Here is a 19,875-nt window from a genome sequence, read left to right on the forward strand (position 1 = left end):
GAGACCCTCTACTCCACAGATAGCTCCTTGGCCCTTTCTCTGCCTTCATCATCCTCATACTGTAGCTTAATAGAACACTGCTATTATTATTAAATCTGTCCTTCTTGAAAACACTCTTCCTTTTCAAATTACTATCGTCCTAGGGAAGGATTTTGGTACTCTAATGAGGGGGTCAGGTGTAAGAGTCACAGTGAATATGGGTGGTAGAATAAATACTGCTGAGTAAGCTTCTGACAGGATCAATAAAAGGTAAATAGGTAAAATGATTTTAATTTGCATAAAAGTACAAAGAAGGGAGTTCCCATGGTGGCTCAGTGGTTAATGAATCCAATAGGAATAATGAGGTTGCAGGTTAGATCCCTGGCCTCACTCAGTGGGTTAAGGATCCAACGTTGCTGTGAGCTGTGGTGTAGGTCACAGACTTGGCTCGGATCCCAAGCTGCTGTGGCTGTGGCGTAGACCAGCAGCTGAAGTTCTGATTATACCCCTAGCCTGGGAACCTCCATTTGCCACGTGTGCGGCCCTATAAAGACAAAAGACCCCCCCCAAAAAAAAGTACAAAGAAGAGTAAAGTATAATCAAGATATGAAGAAATTATAATCAAAGAACTAAAACTTTCTAAGAAAACCAAATACAAGATGATATGACACTCAAAAAAAGAACAACGGCAAGTTTTAAAAACCAAAATGGTCAAAAATAACATGAAGGACACAAATTTTTAAAATACTAAATACAATGGCTAGTCTTAGTAATAATCAAATGAGTAAAATAAAAGCAAAGAGATTACTGCTGATAGCATGTGGAGCCACACTCGTGTACTTCTGGAAAGTGTATAAGTCAGTATAATCTTTCTGGAGGGCAACTGGTGACATGTTTTAAAACACAAATGCACTACACTTCAAACTGGTTAATCCCATCTACACATTTATGCTTTGGACGAACGTGTAAGTGAATATACAAGGAGTTCCCAGTGGCGTTATTTACAATAATGAAAGCTGAGAACACAGAAATATCTCATCACTACAAAGCTACTTAACCAAAGTAAACACAAAGAATGGAAAATTATGCAGAAAACGATGATGAAGAAGTGTATTTAGGCCCATGGAAATACATCCACAAATATTACTGAAAGAAAAGAGCATACTATGGGAGAGCACACACAGACCAATCATTTACGGAAGTTATACATATATGGATATGCATATACACACATTAATTTCTGGGAGGATACCTATGAAACATTAAGCCACTTTAATCTGCCATGCAGAAGGTGACTGTGGAACAGAATATAAAATACTAAATATGAGAATTTTAATTTTTTGCTTGTTCTCTGTTTCGTTTGAATTTTTAACTACTACCATATACTACCTTTATAATGATTTCGAACTAGAAATAAAGAGTTTGAATAAATAGCTATAGGAATATATACTTAAGATCACTCAGAACTGCAGGTATGAACCTCAATTCATACAGTACTTCCTAACACTGAGAGCCAACAAGGAAACAGGGACATCATAGCATTAATAATACATTAAAAGATGGTAGTGGTACAACTTTTTCAGGTACTGAGAGTGGAGGAAAACTCTCATGGACACTCCTAAGTAGAACAACACATGTTATCATGAGCCACAACCTTAGCAATAAGGAGCTGTATGCATGCATTCATGCTTACATATGTACATGTAAACACACACACACAAATCCTAGCTCCAAAAAACATATATAAGTGACCAATAGGCATATGAAAAGATGCTCAATGTCAATAGTCATTTGGGGAATCAACATCAAAATTACGAGATACCATTTAAAACCCACTACCTACAATGGCTAAAATAGAAAAGAGATTAACAAATACTGGTGAAGATGTAGAGAAAATGTAGCCCTCATATAATGCTAGCAGGAATACACAGTGATGGAGATGCTTTGGAAAACCAGTCTGGCAACTCCTCAAGAAGTTAAACATGGAGTTATAATATAACCCAACAGTTCTACTCCTGGGTATATAACCATGAGAAATGAAAACATGACCACTCAAAAACTCATAGGCAAATGTTCATAGCAGTATATTCAAAACATCCCAAAAGTGGGAATAACCCAACTGCACATCAACTCATGAATGGATAAACAAAATGTTATGTATCCAGACTGCAGAATATATTATTCAGAATAAAAAGGAATAAAGTATTGATATATGCTACAACAAGGATAAAACTTAAAAACATGCTAAGCAAAAGAAGCCAGCCACAAAAAAGCCACAGACTATATGACTCTGTTCATATGAAATGTCCTGAACAGGCAAATCCATAGTGACACAAAGTAGATTAGTGGTTGCCAGGAGCTGGGAGAGGGAGGGATGGGGAGTGATAGCAAATGGACATCTATCTCTATGGGGTGATAAAAATGTCCTGGAATTAGTGGTAGGAGTTGCACAGTTCTGTGAATTTATTTAAAAACAAAACAAAATAAAAACTACTGAAATGAACCCTTTAATGGGTGTGAATCTTATGAATCAATTTTGTTTTGTCTTTTTGCGGCCGCACCCACAGCATATGGAGGTTCCCAGGCTAGGGAACTACAGAGGCCACCCTAGGCCACAGCCACAGCCAACACCAGATCCAAACCGCATCTGCAACCTATACCACAGCTCAGGGCAATGCCAGATACTTAACCCATGGCGCGAGGTCAGGGATCGAACCTATGTCCTCATGGATACTAGTCAGATTCATTTCCTCAGAACCACAAGGGAAACCCTCATGTAATCAATTTTTTTAAAAACTAGTTTAAGGGAAAAAATAACAAATTTTCAATTACTCCTTCCTAGACAACATAAAATAGACCAAAAAATTCCAAGACCAAAAAATTCCAACAAAATCTGAAACTTCCTTACTTCATTTCAATCTTTTCAATGCCAGGCTGAAACAGGATCCAAGAGAGATAGAAAAAATCATCATGATTCTACCCAATCCAGAATATCAATGCTAAGGAGAGAAAGCTAGATTCGGTACCTAACAATACAGTCCTAAGAATACTAGCCTCAGGTGGGAAATAAAGGAGAAAATACAGCAATAGTGATGTATTATAAACTCAATGCTGCTAAGAGACTAGATCTTAACTGTTCCTACCACAAAAAAAGAAACGATAGTTGTGTGAAATGACAGAGGTGTGTATGGTGGCAATCATCTTGCAATGTGTAAACTATCAAATGAATACTTTAACCTACACAATGTACACCTTATATGTCAATTCTATCTCAGTAAAGATAATTTGAGGAGAGAAAATAAATTACCCCCAAATTTGTCTATTACCAGGTTCTGTCTGTAAACATTTTCAGAATCCTACACCTTGAATCCCAAAGAATCAAACATGCCTGGGTCCACCTAGGGAATTAGTCCATAGCCCAAAGGAGTCAGAGTGCAAGAAATGATTTGCAAGACTATGTCCACTTGGAGTTAGGAGAAGGAAGGAATTTTATGCACCAGTGAGCCCATAGGGGGTGAAGGAAGGACAGGAGAGAGAAGGAGTAAAACAAAGCCATCATGTTGACTGTGAATTCTTTCTGAACCCAGACTCCAGGGACCAGCCGTGCAGGCCAGTGGAGAGAAGGGCTGTGGGACATCATGGGCACGCTGGGGTGCGGGACCACAGGCAGTGGGGACATCTGGGTGGTCCCTCTCACTACCTATGCCACACAGTCCTGCTCTGCTGAGCAGAGTAGGGACAACCCGGGGGGCTTGGACAACAGCACCCTCATGGTGGGTGCTGGCAGCAGCACAGGAGAGAGGACAGACGTCACACGGTGACTCTGGACCAGATCCTACAGCAACTCCTCTGGGGATGTCCAGATCCAAAGGGGCAGACTACATAGGGGCTGATGGATGGAGACAAGAATCACAGATATTTAAGATGATTGCCAGCAAGATCCCATCTATACCCCAAAAATGAAACCTTCAAGTACAGAACTGAATGTGTATAAGAATTTTCCACTTGGAACAACAGGGCTATACCTTCCAGCTCCTCAACCTGCTCTGTGTCAAGTGGAACACACACCTTCCACTGCACTCCTACCTCCCTGACCACTGCCTGTTCTTCCACTTGTTCTTTCTCTTGTGTCCCATGAAATTTGTCAAAGGCTTTTCACAGAACAGCCTCCCTGCATCTTTTTTATTCACTGAACTTTCATTATACAACTTGCTTTCCTATCAAATCTATATAATACTTGTGTAAGGTTTGCATCATTCCACAAGACTGCCCCCACTTCTGACAGAACTGCAGAACAGGAATTTCAGAGGCCACCCTCGCTACTGATACCAGCTGTGGGTTTGGAGGTTACAAACACTGTGCTCAGTTTCAGTAATTAATAATTTGTAAGAAGAACTCACCTCATGAAACACACTGAAAGTGGTTTCATTTGTGGCTACAGTTTATTTCAGCATAAGGGCAACAGATTAGGATCAGAAAAGGGAAGAGATACATGGGGCAGAATCAAGGAGGGTCCCAAATTCAGAGCATCCAGCTGTCCTCTCCCAGTGGACAGTGTCAATTACTCTAGTTAATAACAATGCCCACACAGTACTGCCAACCACAAAAGCTCACTCGAGCCTTGGGGTACAGAGTTTTATTAGGGCTCCATTAACGTAGATACGGCGGCCTGACAACAGGGCAAACCTCAGGGTCACACCCTTCAAAAGCCCCATCTGGCACAAATTACACTCAGATTACCTTGTATGGCCCAAGACATTTTTTTCCAGACATTCGAAGCCCTTAGAGGCTATCATCAAGGAGTTTAGGGTAAAGGCCAGACCTCTCTTCTAAGCCCCAGATTCATATCTTCAGCTACTTTCGTGCTATTTCTATCAGTTTCTTTAAACTCAAGTGAATAAAGTCAAACTCATCACATTTCTACAGACTATGATTTCACTGTTCCTGTTAATAGTACCAAATCTACTTCTTTTCAATAAAAAAAAAAAGAGGTGGTTTATAAAACCACAATACAAGATACAAAATTAGAAGGAAACTGGGGCAAAGAAAAAATAGCCCAGAAAAAATAAAACAGAACAATGCTGTGGTGAAGTTAGGACATAGAAAAGATGCTGTAAATTCTTCACTTGTTAGAGATGTATTGCACCTATGACTCTGAGCTTTTTAACAACCAAATGATATCTGAAACTAGAAGAAATAACAAGCAGTTTAAAAATTCAGAGGTCTTTTCCTTTTTTTAAAAAAAAAATGATGCCTAGAAGGTACCATTCTATTCACCCCAGGATGAAAGACTTAGAATTTTTCTCATCATTGTGCTCTATCTCCAATAGTTTATAAAATGATAAAGACGCTATCTCTGTGATGCTGTTTGCTCTTGTTTTCTTTTATATGTACATTCTCCCTCTCCAACACCATTATTTTAAGATTTTAAATTAATCTTCCTTAGGTACAGCACTTCCCTGTCCAAAATCTGCAATGGTTCCTCAAATGAGTTTTTCGTTCTTAAACATTTTTTTCTATCTACAAAGAAATGTATGCCCAGCGCAGAAAGTGAAAGAAGTTAAAAAGAGACCAAGAGAAATACTACAATCTAGACGTGATTCCCTAATATATGATAAACATATATACCCTAATCAATACGAAAAACATTTCTTTCTCCAAAATCTGACAGTTTCTTGATATAGTCTCCAAGTCACATTCTTTGTTAACTATACACATTGCAATTATTTTCTCCAACTGTGAAGCTGGACTTTTCATTTTTAAAAATGTCTCTTATTAATCAGATTTTTTATTTTGATGAAATCCAATTTTTAATTGTTTTAATCTTATACTTAATACTTTTTGTATATTCTCTACAAACTCTTTCCCTACTCCAAGGCCACTGAGACGTCACTTTTTTCCTTTGTAAGCCTTATGCTTTTCATTTGACTTTTAAATTTATGGGTTCCATCACAACCTAAAACTCTATATATTTACTTCAAGATCAGTAAAGGCAAAGATGTCTATCATCACTTTTATTCAATCTAGTGCATGAAGCAATGAAGCAAGAAAGAAAGAATGATTAGGAAAAGAAAACCACTTTCGATGAAATAATTAATGACTGTGTGTGGGCAGAAAATAAAGAAAACAAAGTCTAGAAACCACACAAATAAAATTAATGAACAAACTGAAAAAAGGTAGTCTTTTTTCAGCAAGGGGTGCTGGGAAAATTAGACAGCCACATGCAAATCAATGAAACTGCAACACACCCTTCACACCATGCACAAAAACAAATTCAAAATGGCTTAAAAACTTTCTTTTTTTTTTTTTTTTTTTTTTTTTTTTGTCTTTTTCTAGGGCCACACCTGCAGCATATGGAGGTTCCCAGGCCAGGGGTCCAATCAGAGCTATAGCCGCCAGCCTACGCCAGAGCCACAGCAACATCAGATCCGAGCCGCATCTGTGACCTACACCACAGCTCACGGCAACGCCAGATCCTTAACCTACTGAGTAAGGCCAGGGATCGAACCCAAAACCTCATGGTTCGTAGTCGGATTCATTAACCACTGAGCCACGACGGGAACTCCAAAATGGCTTAAGGACTTAAACATAAGACAAGACACCATCAAACTCCTAGAAGAGAACACAGGTGAAACATTATCTGACATCAACCTTACAAATGTTTTCTTCGGTCAATTTCCTGATGCAATAGAAATAAAATCAAAAATAAACCAATGAGATCTAATCAAACTGACAAGCTTTTGCACAGCAAAGGAAACCATTAAAAAAAAAAAAAAAAAAGCCAACCCATGGAATGGGAGAAAATAGTTTCAAATGTTCTGACAATCTCTAAAATACACAAACAACTTATACAACTCAACTACAAAAAAACCAACAGCCCAGTTGAAAAATGGGCGAAACACCTGAATAGACATTTCTCCAAAGAAGACATACAGATGGAAACAAGCACATGAAAAAATGCTCAACATCAATGATTGTTAGAGAAATGCAAATCAAAACTACTATAAGGTACCACCTCAAACCACTCAGAATGGCTATCATTAATAAGTCAACAAATAACAAGTGCTGGAGAGGGTGTGGAGAAAAGGGAAACCTCCAGACACTGTTGGTGGGAATGTAAATTGGTACAACTACTATGGAAAACACTATGGAGGTACCTCAGAAAAGTAAATATAGAACAACCATATGACCCAACAATCCCACTCCTGGACATAAATCTGGACAAAACTTTCCTAGATAAAGATACATGCACTATTCACAATATCCAAGACATGGAAACAACCCAAATGTCCATCAACAGATGACTGGATTAAGAAGATGTGGTATACATACACAACAGAATACTACTCAGCCATAAGCAGTATTGGAATTTAGTAAAATTTAGTATTTAGTAGAATGAAAAAATGCCATCTGCAGCAACATGGATGGAACTAGAGACTCATACTGAGTGAATTAAGTCAGAAAGAGAAAGACAAATACCATATGATACCACTTATATCTGGAATCTAATATATGGCACAAATGAACTGTTCCACAGAAGAGAAACTCATGGACTTGGAGAACAGACTTGTGGTTGCTAAGGGGGAGGGGGAAGGAGTGGGATGGACTAGGAGTTTTGGGTTAACAGATGCAAACTATTGTACTGGGAGTGGATAAGCAATGAAATCCTGCTATATAGTACAGGAGACTATATCTAGTCATTTGTGATGGAACATGATGGAGGATAATGTGAGAAAAAGAATATATATATATTTATTTATGACTGGGTCACTGCTGTGCAGTAGAAATTGATAGAACACTGTAAATCAACTATAATGGAAAAAATAAAAATCACAATAAAAAATAAATTGAGCAGTTACAGGACACATGGTCCATGAATCAATAATATTTCCACATATCATCAAAAAGCAACTGTCACTAACAACAGCATCAAAAATACATAATTATGACCAAGACCTCAATACTGAAAACATAAAACACTGCTGAGAAAAACTGACAACTTAAATCAATGTGTTACCAAGTCTGTTTCCCCAGAATCATACCACGTCTGCCCTTCCTTCAACGACAAAGTCATGACTCTTATCTAAGTTTCAAGAGGAAGCTACAAAGAGAAAAAAAAACAAGAACTGGTTAGAATCAGCTAGGCCCAAGATGGTGGAAGACTCAACTTCTGGTAGACCATAAGCCTCATTACAGACGCAATGGAATATATTAGCATGCTAAATGACACACCCACCAGCACCAAGACAGCTGACAGATGCCAGGATCAGCAACCAGAAATGTCCAAAAAAAAAGACTGAAGAGGAAAGTTGCATCAGTTCCGGATTCTAAACCACAATGCTGTTCACAGATAACTCAAGAATATTCCTCTCGCTCTTTTAAATCCTCCCTTCTACTTCCACCCTCCCATAGATTTAGTTGAGTTGTAACCTAAGTTTCTGCTTCTCCTTTCTTTGGTTGTTGAATAAAGACTGTGGTGTTCCAGTCTCAGCATGGGTTTCATTATTGGCAGCATGAATCCAACTGGAAAAAGAACCTCCCTTACCAAGACAAGGGGTCTCAGCCCAGGCTAGGACCCCAGTGCAGGTCCAGTTGACCAATTTGATAAAAATGGACAGAGATATATATTAGTGGTGTCTGGGAGGAAAAAACCTCCTCTACCTTTATAGGTTGTTCTAGCTGGTCTAAGAACTAAATTTACATAAGACAGGTTAAAAGGAGAAAAATCAAACAAAAAATTATATACAAACACACACACCACACACGTGACATATATACATTGGATAGGCCCAGGAAAACTGAGTAATTCTCCAAAATGACCTAAGCCCTGACCATAAATATTGTCTTAGGATGCTGGGCACAGTGTTTTGGAACTTAAGAGAGGAGGGAAGGCTATTCACATGAAGATGGAAAAGCAAATGTTTGGTAAATAAATATGTGCTGGGCTGTGCAGAGACAGAGAGACACAGAGTGGATCCTGAATTCCAGATCCTACTGAGCTTCCCCACCACATCTAGCCCATGTTCTTTGCAGTTATCTCTGATAATAGCTTGATTCCTGTCAGGTAACATGCCTCAACTTAGAATCTAATTTCTTTTAGGTATTTATTTAGTTCTTCCTGAGTCTTCAGGGTTTTTACAGCTAGAAATAATCCACTTACCGAGAGACTTTTGGGGTGCCAAATTTTGCTCCCCTACAATGGATTAGAAGATGCAAGACTATTAAAGACATGTCTAAAAATTTGGGGTATAAGCTGATGCTGAAATTATACATAAATGCAAGGGAACTAGGCAAGTCAAAAACCATTCTAGAAGAGAAGCACAAAGTTGGAGGGCATCCACTACCCAATTCAAGACTTACTATATAAAGCTACAAAAATCAAGGCAGTGTGGAGTAAGAGCCCCAGGAGACCAAAAGAGGAATGGAACAGAAAAAGAGTCCATAAATACACTCACATACATACAGTGAATATATTTACAAAGGCACCAGGCGATTCCATGGGGAAAGAGGCATCTTTTCATCAAACGGTGTACAACAACTAGACAAAAAGTATAGAAAGAAATAAACCTCCACCCCAACCTCACACCTTACTGCTGACATTTTGATATAGTTCTTTCAATCTACATATATTTTTAAAAAGAGAAGTGATCACACCACAACGGTTCTTTTTCTCCTCTGCCTTCCCTAGGGTTTTAAAAACATTTATTTCTAGATAATGTTTTAATTTACTTCATTTAAAAATTTCTTATCCTCATATTTATCCGCTACATGATGTGCCTAAATTACTCTTTAACCTAGTCTGTAGCTTGCCCATTTGTTAGGGAAACGAAAGCTTCTCAGAGACACCTCTCCCAGTCTTCAGGGTTTGCCCTGAGCAGTGCCCAACCCCCCCATCAACATAGTCCAATTATTCTTTTTCTTTCTTTTTTTTTTTTTTTTTGTCTTTTTGCCTTTTCTTGAGCCTCTCCCATGGCATACGGAGGTTCCCAGGCTAGGGGTCGAATCGGAGCTGTAGCCACCGGCCTATGCCAGAGCCACAGCAACACAGGATCCGAGCTGCGTCTGCGACCTACACCACAGCTCACGGCAATGCCGAATCTTTAACCCACTGAGCAAGCAGGGATTGAAACCACAACCTCATAGGTTCCTAGTCGAATTCGTCAACCACTGAGCCACGAAGGGAACTCCAAGTCCAATTATTCTTAACTGGCAAGACCCCTTTACATTTTCTATGAAGTCTTTTCCTTTACCTCTAACCAAATACAACCTCATTCCTTTTAATTACTCACAAATCTTTTCTCCTCCTATAATTAGTTAACCACACTAAATGAGAATTAAGGCATTTAACTAGTCCATTCATTCAGTCCACATTCAACAGGCCAGATTATTCTATCTTGGTAAGAGCAACAGAGCAGGAGGCAAGACAGGCAAGGCCCTGCCTTGAAGCAGCTTACATCCTAGGAGCAAAATCTAGGAGGCCATAAACTCCTACAAAGTAGGAGATGTTTCTCATTTCCCTTTTTTAGCCCCTATAGTAAAATAGAACACTTTTACATAAAGGAAAGCTTCAGAGGCTACAACTGCAATGACAACTATAGTTTAGTGATCAATAAATACCCATGCCAGTGATTCATGGCAGCAACAGGCCTGACAAGTGTCAGAATCGCCTGAATCTCCAGAAAAAGGAATGTAATGAGACCCCATGTAATAAATTCAAGAGTATCTACTTCCTTCTTCATTTGGATAAGGAGAGTCTCTTCTCTAAGCTTCATGTAAGCCAAATTAAGCCAACTAATTTTTTAAAACACACATAGCCTCAGTGAATTACATGTGTATTCAACATTAGTGGTTTTAAAGAAAAGAGCCTTGAATGAATAAAGGTTATTTTTTATTTATCAAAAAGAAAAGAAACCAGAGTTCCTGCTGTGGTACAGTGGGTTAAGAATCTGGCTGCAGGAGTTCCCATTGTGGCGCAGTGGAAATGAATCCAGCTAGGAACAATGAGGATGCCAGTTCGATCCCTGGCCTCCCTCGGTGGGTTAAGGATCTGGTGTTGCCGTGAGCTGTGGTGTAAGTCACAGATGTGGCTCTGATCCCACGTTGCTGTGGCTCTGGTGTAGGCCAGCGGCTACAGCTCCGATTGGACCTCTAGCCTGGGAACGACCATATGCCGCAGGTGCGCCCCTAAAAACACAAAATACACACACACACACACACACACACACACACACACACACACACACAAAAAGAATCTGACTGCAGTGGCTCAGGTTCCTGTGGCGATATGGTTGGATTCTTTAACTCAGTGAGTTAAAGAATCCAGCCTTGCTGCAGCTGCAACTCAGATTCAATCCCTGGCCTAGGAATGTCCACATGCCACAGCTGTGGCCCATTTAAAAAACAAACAAACAAGCAAACAAAATAAAGACTATATTTCCATAAAATACTTGAGCTACATGACGCCATTTCTAAGGCAACTGTATGTAAGGAATATTGGTTAGACATGTCTTTTATAGCTTCAAAGATTCTGTCATAGATTCTGGGGAGAGAAACAGAGTAATGAGAACTTACAACCATCAACATTAAATTCTGATAAAGTTCAACCAGTCTCAACTTTCTGCAAATGGAAAGTGAACACACACGGGTAAAGACAATTTATGTATAAGAAAAGCATCTGACATTTTTCTAGTGTGCAATTATTTACATTGTTTATCCTAGGTTCTGAAGAAGATATGTCTAAATTTCAGAAAATCATCTAAATGCCAATCAAACACGTATAATATATAAGAGCTCAGGAGAACTATGGGTGATTTTAAGAAAATTTACAGCAGAAATGAAGGATCTGTTTGACGACTGTGTGTCCTTCATGGCATGTCAACCTTCTCACTCTTGACACGCCTTCTCAGACACACAGGTAACACCTGCACTGTCTTTCCCTCAGCTGAAGCTTACCTAGAGACAGCGTCTTCATCCAACAACAATACTTACTACACAACAGACTGTTCAAATGCAGTGAGGTTATTTACAAGACACACAGGAATTCCTGCTGTGGTACAGTGGGTTAAGAATCCAACTGCAGCAGCTCAGGTTGCTGTGGAGGCAAGGGCTCAATCTCCAGCCCAGCAGAGTGGGTTAAAGGATCAGATTCAATCCCTGGACTGGGAATGTCCATAGGCCACAGGTGCAGCCATTTAAAACAAAAACAAAAAACCAAGGCATTGGAGTTCTTGACGTGGCCCAATAGGATCGGAGGCATCTTGGGAGTGCTGGGACACAGGTTCGATTCCCAGCCTGGCGTACTGGGCTAAGGATCCAACACTGCCATACTGTGGCTTAAGTCACAACTGCAGCTCAGATCTGATCCTTGGCCCAGAAATTCCATGTGCCACAGGACACCAAGAAAATGAAAAGACATATAGCCCTTGACTACAGAAAATCTTTCAGACTGAGAAGAAGGAAATCATTTAAAAAAACACAAAAATAAATGTATATTATGATGAGTGCTATGGCTTGGTGAGGGGTGGTGATAAGGAAGGGGCCTAAATAAAATGTGGTTAGGGATTCTAAAAAGCCTTTAGGAAATGACACATTTTAGTACCAAGTCAGACCACAATTATGATGAACTTGATGTCTCCAGAAATAATACAAGTGGTAAACTGTGTGAGGTGTCAACTTATCTAAAACTGATTTAGCAGAGCCACAAAATAGGATCTCTGAGGAGTCGGTTAGTGCAGGCTGCATGATATACCAAAGCAATGTTCCCACTCTTACCATTTACTCATCTTTGGAGCAAATCTGTGCTCAGAGTTCTGGGAAATTTTTGGAACATAAGGTAATTCAAAACAGAAATTCTCCTTACACAGCAAATTAGTCACACAGTGTGAATAAAAGGAAGGGTCATTTCTCTTAGCTATGGCTTTGGAGTTTTAGAGAAATTGTACATGCCTCGGGTGAGCCAACCTTAGCTTCAATGTGCAGAAAAGTCAAGTGATAAGCTTGTTAAATACTTAGCATCTAGGTTCTACTCCAAAGGATTCCAGTTCAAGATTTAGAGTGCAGCCTGCCAATGTTCTGAGGTAGGTGGTACAGGTCATAATCTGAAAAACCCGCGTTAGACTAAAGTCTCCCCAAAGGAGGAAGTTTTGTCCTGACAAAGAGGCTTTATGCTTAAAAAAAGTGGACAAGTATTACACAAGGGTGTCCTGGAGCTATTTATTTACAGGCTGAACCTGGGCCTGACCCTGTTATCCTTTTGAGCTTGGAGGCAAAAGTCCAGATAAACTGCACAGCCTACTTCTACAGTTCCTGCCCCAGACAAAAAGACCACAGGTAACATCAAAAAATGAAAGCAAGAAGCAATGCTGACCACTCTCTCTACAGATGCCAGAGACACAAGCCCACCACAAGCAAGGCAATTAAGACCACTAAGGAGGCCGGCATGAAAGGGTGTAGTAGCACAAAAGTGCAGGTGAGCACTCATTCAAGAAGAGAACGATGGAACAAAAGCAGGACTGAAGAAAATAAAATTTGTATTTCTTCAGAATCTTCTATGTATCAGGTAGTATGTCCTACTTCACATATTTATCTCATCCTCATAAAGTCACAGGTGACAGGTGCTGCTACATATTATGTTATATGGAGAGATAATGAAACTAAAGCATAGAACAAAAGGAATTTGTCTAAGGAAACAAATAGAAAGCAACAGGGCCAGGTTTTGAACCCAAGTCTTTCATATCCTCTGGGACAAGAACATGCTAGCTGTGAAGGCAGGAAAAGAGGAGTCCCAGTCCACAGAAACTGGCAAAGCCAGTAGATAAGAACAACCAGCAATGCATGAGCAATATTAGAACTTTAAATAGTGGCCTTTTTGTTAAAAAGGCAGAAGTTCCACAAGTTTTGAATAAGGAAAGACTTATAAAAGTAAAGAGGTAAAAAGTTAAGATATAATTTGGTCAGTCGTGAATGACTTAGAAAAACAGGAACCCAAATGCTTACTGCAGCTATAGCTGGGTGATGGGATCCCAGATGACCTTCCACACTTTGCCCTCCAAAATACCATTAACTCTCATGATGACCAAAAATATCTTTTGTAAAGAGAGATAAAAGATATGGTGTATTTTGTTTTTGTTGGTATCTTATTTTACTTTAGGAGTACTGAGAAGTGGCTGGCGAGGCAGAGGTTCTCCAAACATGAGGTCAAAGGAGACAAGAGGAGAGGTGAAGTGACAGAATAGAGATAAGACAGCTCCACGGACTATACAAAACATACCCTTAGACTATGAAAGCCATGCCTCCCCTTCCTCCTTCCTGAACAATCCACTCCACAGCCATTAGGTAATGCCAAGCAACAAGGGATGTGTAATCATAAATAAGCTAGGTAATTAGGAAAGGGGACAGATAACCAAAATGGCAGTAATGATGACGGGTGACTCCTTACATACAAGGATATTAATCAAATAAGTAAACATAATTAGGATAATGACAGCTTAGTCTCTTAGTGCCAAAGAAAGAAACCCTAGATATGAGAAGTGAGAAAACTGGGCTAAATCCCCTGATACTAGAGTGGAAATGAGATATTATATTAAACTCAAGGATTTTAATATATCTGTAAGTAAAAAGAGAAGTAAATATTTAGAAATATATATATATAAACATAAAGGAAGTGTCTATCCTTAGCTCTGTGCTAAGAGAGCTGAAAGCAGTGACACCCTAAGAATTATAATGTCATCTAATGCCCAGAACTTGTTTTCTAAATACTATTCTTCACCAAAAGGAACGAGAGCTCCTTGTAGAAAGAGCTGAATCCAAGGCTGGAGCAAGGAAAATAAAAAATGAACCAGGAACATCTTATTTGAAAGTAAGAAAGGATTTAAAGAATGATAGATGTTAAAAGAATGACAGATCAACAGATGAATGGATAAAGAAGATGTGGTGTGTACGCACACACATATACACAATGGAATACTAATCAGTCTTTAAAAAGAATGAAATTTTGCCATTTGCAGCAACACGGATGGACTTAGAGGGAATTATGCAAAGTGAAATAAGTAAGGCAGACGCTGTATGTTATTTATATGAGGAATCTAAAAAAAATAACAAACTAGTGAATAAAACAAAAAAGAAGCAGACTCACGGAAATAGGAAAGAGATGAATGGTTACCAGTCGGGAGGGAGAGGAACAATATAAGGGTGAGTGAGTAGAAGGTACAAACTACTGAGTATAAGATTGCTCCAGCCACAGAGCCACTATTTTGCAATACTTGTAAATGGAAAGTAACATTTAAAATTGTATTAAAAATGTTTAAATTTTTTTAAAAAAAGCTTTTACACTTACACTATACTAAAAAAGAGTAAATAATCCAACAAATGAAACAGCTTTGTAGGTGCTGAAACAGTGACTTCTATTAAGTTAAAAAAAATAATGTACAGAACAGAAAAGAATGATAGGGACTTTTCAAAAGGATATAGAATCTATCTGAAGGGGTTCCTAATGACCAATTTGGGAAATTTTCAGCATCGAAACAAATAAGGAGAATAACTGATTATAGCCACTGAATAAAAAGTAAATCCATGAATGAGTCCACCTGAGATAGACAGACGGATGGGTGGGAGGTACAGATAGTAAAGAGGGAAAGGAGAGGAAGAAGGAAGTAAATTTCCTGACAAAAGGATATTTACATAGCCTCAAACTAACAATCAATCAAATATTTATTAATTAGCAGACGGGGAGAATAACTTCACAGTAGAGCTATCAGGAAGACACCCTCTTGAACAAGAGACTGACACCAACTGTAATGGTATAAATCCAAACCATGCACTATCTGATAAGATCCAATGGGAACTTCCTGTCATGGCTCAGTGGTTAATGAATCCGACTAGGAACCATGAGGGTGCAGGTTCAATCCCTGCCCTTGCTCAGTGGGTTAAGGATCCGGCATTGCCGTGAGCTGTGGTGTAGGTCACAGACGCAGCTCGGATCCCGTGTTGCTGTGGCTCTAGCGTAGGCTGGTGGCTACAGCTCCAATTTGACCCCTAGCCTGGGAACCTCCATATGCCGCGGGAGCAGCCCAAGAAATGGCAAAAAAGACACGCGCGCGCACTCACACACACACACACACACACAAAGATCCAACGGGAACTTCTTATACAATAACACTTTTTTGATATTCCACATTGAGAAACATATAAAAAATTGGCCTACATCTCCAAAAATGTCAAAGTCAGGAGCTCCTACTGTGGTGCAACAGGACTGGCAGCGTCTTGGGAGCCACTGGGATGAGGGTTCAATCCCTGGCCTGGCGCAGTGGGTTAGGGATCTGGCATTGCCGTAGTTGCGGCTTAGGTCACAACTGTGGCTCTGATCTGATCCCTGTCCCAGGAACTCCATATGCCGCTGAACAGCCAAAACGCACCCCCCTCCCCAAAGCCAAAGTCATAAAAGCAAAGCAAAGACTAAGGAACTGTTCCAGATTAAAGGACTAGGAGAACAAAATGCAATGCGCTGCTGCAATGCATCAGTTTTACATAAACGATAATATTGGTCACCTGGCAAAACCTGAATGGAGTCCAAGGACTGAGTGGTAGAAGTGTATCAGCATCAGGTTCCTGATCTTCATATTGTGGTTGACATTGGAAGATGTAACTTGATTGCAGGCAAGATACAAAAAAGTACTCAGGGGTGATAAAGCATCATGTCTGTAACTTAAACTCAACTGTTTCAACAGAGAAAATCATCTATTCTACTGGGGGCAAGAGGTGGGGGTCAGGCACAGTTCTTTTCCCAGACATTCTTAATAAATTCCATGGGCTCCGTGAATGCATTTACGTCAGTTTCTCTCTCTCTCTCTCTTTTTTTTTTTTTTTTTTTTTTTTTTGGCTTTCTAGGGCCACACCTGCAGCATATGGAAGTTCCTAGGCTAGGGGTCAAATCTGAGCTGCAGCTGCCAGCCATAGCCAAGGCCACAGCAATGCCAGATCCTTAACCCACTGAGTGAGGCCAGGGATCAAACCCACATCCTCATGGATACTAGTTGGGTTCATTTCCGCTAAGCCACAACCAGTACATCCTACTGTTATGGTCTCTATCACGAAATACACAGAGTAAGGCATCTGTCTCATGCAATGCTGACTAGAGGCACAAGTTACATACCAAAATTCTAAGAGAAGATGTGTGCATGAGTATAAAAAAAACTTAACATCTCAAACAAGTTTTAGTGAGGCTGACTTTAATACTCTTACAATGTTTAAAAGTGAGTGAATGTTACCTAAAATTAAACTTGAATCCTTCATTCATAGCCCTGTATTTCATTCTGAGGGGTCCCCAAAGGCAGTAAAGGGATGAGAGTGTTGTTAGCAAATCTCTGGCCACACAGTGAAGAGCCAGGTGTGAGGCAGGCAGTTCTCATTTCAGCGTGGTGGAGCCTATGTGCTAAAGAAGCAGGTCCCTCAGACCAATCTAATGCTTTAGCCTAATCAGCAAAATCAAAAAATAACTGTCCACAGAGTTCCCGAACTGGTTCAGCAGAAACAAATCCAACTAAAAACTCTGAGGTTGAGGGTTTGATCCCTGGCCTCCCTCAGTGGGTTAAGGATCTGGCTGTTGCCTTGAGCTGTGGTATAGGTTGCAGACACAGCTCAGATCTGGTGTTGCTTTGGCTGTGGAGGAGACCAGCAAGTGTAGCTCTGATTCGACCTGGGAACCTCCATATGCCACAAGTGCAGCCCTAAAAAGCTAAATAAGTAACTACCCACATCTCATCCTTTAACTTTATTTCTAAACCAAGAAATGCAGATTAAGAGGGAGGATAGAAAACATCTTCTTTTCCATACTATAATGTACAGACCTTTGGGGTGATAATCACTACTCATATAAATGCTAGAGATCAACATTCCATTTTCTAAGAAAAACATTGATTCTATGCATAGAAATCTACACCTATGGAAGAATGGGGTTAGAGTGGAAGATTCCTTCTTAAACTTGCACAGCAGAATGATAACTTTTGCTTCCTCTTTTTATTTTTTTTTTTATTTTTTTTTTGTCTTTTTGTCTTTTCAGGGCCACACCCGTGGCATATGGAGGTTTCCAGTCTAGGGGTCTAATTGGAGCTATAGCTGCCGACCTATGCCAGAGCCACAGCAACGCAGGATCCGAGCCAAGTCTGCAACCTACACCACAGTTCACGGCAATGCTGGATCCTTAACCCACTGAGCGAGGCCAGGGATTGAACCCACAACCTCATGGTTCCTAGTCAGATTCGTTTCCACTGCATCACGACGGGAACTCCAACTTTCTGTTCCTCTTAAAAGATAAATAAAAAGTACATTGTTCCTTAACCAAAATATAAATGGCCTGCAATTGCTAGAAAAATTGATACTAAAATACAGCAGAGCCACAGTAATTAATGCTTTATGGCCTGAATGCGCCTGCCATCTCTTATTACATTGTATAGAATGTGATTTATATTTTCCTCAATTTGTAGCAAATAAATATCTTGTCAACTTGTCAGAAGCTAAGAATTCCAGACTACGATTATATTCTATTAGATTATATTCTTTTTTTTTTTTTGGTCTTTTTTTTGTCTTTTTTGTTGTTGTTGTTGTTGTTGTTGTTGCTATTTCTTGGGCTGCTCCCCCGGCATATGGAGGTTCCCAGGCTAGGGGTCAAATCGGAGCTGTAGCCACCAGCCTATGCCAGAGCCACAGCAACTTGGGATCCGAGCCGCGTCTGCAACCTACACCACAGCTCACGGCAACGCCGGATCGTTAACCCACTGAGCAAGGGCAGGGACCGAACCCGCAACCTCATGGTTCCTAGTCGGATTCGTTAACCACTGCGCCACAACGGGAACTCCGTATTAGATTATATTCTATTAGAAGGAAGTAAAGTCCAAATGAGTAACTTAAGTACCAAGGAAGCAGTAAATGGACTGTCTCTTCCTTTTTCCTAGATTCTTGGGGTGCAGTCTACACAGAGTACAGAGTCTGGATCAACCTATTCTCAATATTCATCATACAAGATGCTTGCCTTTTAGGAGTCAGCTATATGCTCTTGGTCTTTACGAAACATCAATACAAGAATATTCCATGGGAATAATTTCTATGTATTCTGTGAAATCACAGCTGAAAACATAATAATGTCACACAATGGGAGAATCCACAAAATATCTTTTTCATTGAGTACAATGCCAGGAAAAAGTGTGTCTCTGTAAACAAACATGCAGGCTTTCTTTCCATAAACAATGCATACTATGTAACTCAATGCTACATAGAGAAAGGAACAGTTCCTTGTTAGTCTTAGCGACCATAAAACTTATATCCAACACAGTGAACAACAGCTAAACTGCCTCCCTGTATGAGCCTGACATCTTCCATTTTTTATGCTCTTCTCAGATGGTTTATTATGTTTTTATCTTTAACTGTCCTGCTTTATACCATCTTTAATTCTACCAGCAGATTTAAATCCTCTTCAAAGTACCCAAAGTGAGTAGGTATGTACATATATATATATATTTTCTCTTTTACAAATTGTCCTCCCACTACCTCCTACACTTTTTTTTTCTTTTCTTTCTTAGCTTTTTTCTCCCCCTTAGCTTTTTTTTTTTTTTTTTTTTTAAGGCCACACCCATGGCATATGGACGTTCCCAGACCACGGGTCAAATCGGAGCTTTGCAACAGCCAACACCAAATCTGAGCCAGTGTCTGCGATCTATACCCCAGCTCACAGCAACGCCAGATCCTTAACCCACTGAGCAAGGACAGGGATTGAACCCACGTCCTCATGGATACTAGTCGGATTTGTTACTACTGAGCCATGACGAGACCTCCTCTTATACTTTCTGATATCATTCCATAGTTTGTTTTGCTTTTTCTTAACAAGTGGCCACATCTGCGGCACAT

At 39.8% G+C, this 19,875-nt stretch overlaps 2 protein-coding genes across 15 annotated transcripts in view; both read right to left on the reverse strand.

The window, feature by feature from the left end:
* Positions 1-19,875, reverse strand: part of ORC5 (origin recognition complex subunit 5) — a 1,223,002-nt gene that overhangs the window by 1,085,570 nt on the left and 117,557 nt on the right. The gene's annotated exons all lie outside the window — the stretch shown is intronic.
* SRPK2 (SRSF protein kinase 2) overlaps positions 1-19,875 on the reverse strand; it is a 265,786-nt gene that overhangs the window by 71,132 nt on the left and 174,779 nt on the right. The gene's annotated exons all lie outside the window — the stretch shown is intronic.

The sequence above is a fragment of the Sus scrofa genome, chromosome 9 (genome assembly GCF_054392235.1).
Source record: "Sus scrofa isolate SSC_HxYL_T2T_F1_AM1 chromosome 9, Sscrofa_HxYL_maternal_Yorkshire_Landrace_v2.0, whole genome shotgun sequence".
Lineage (NCBI taxonomy): Eukaryota > Metazoa > Chordata > Mammalia > Artiodactyla > Suidae > Sus > Sus scrofa.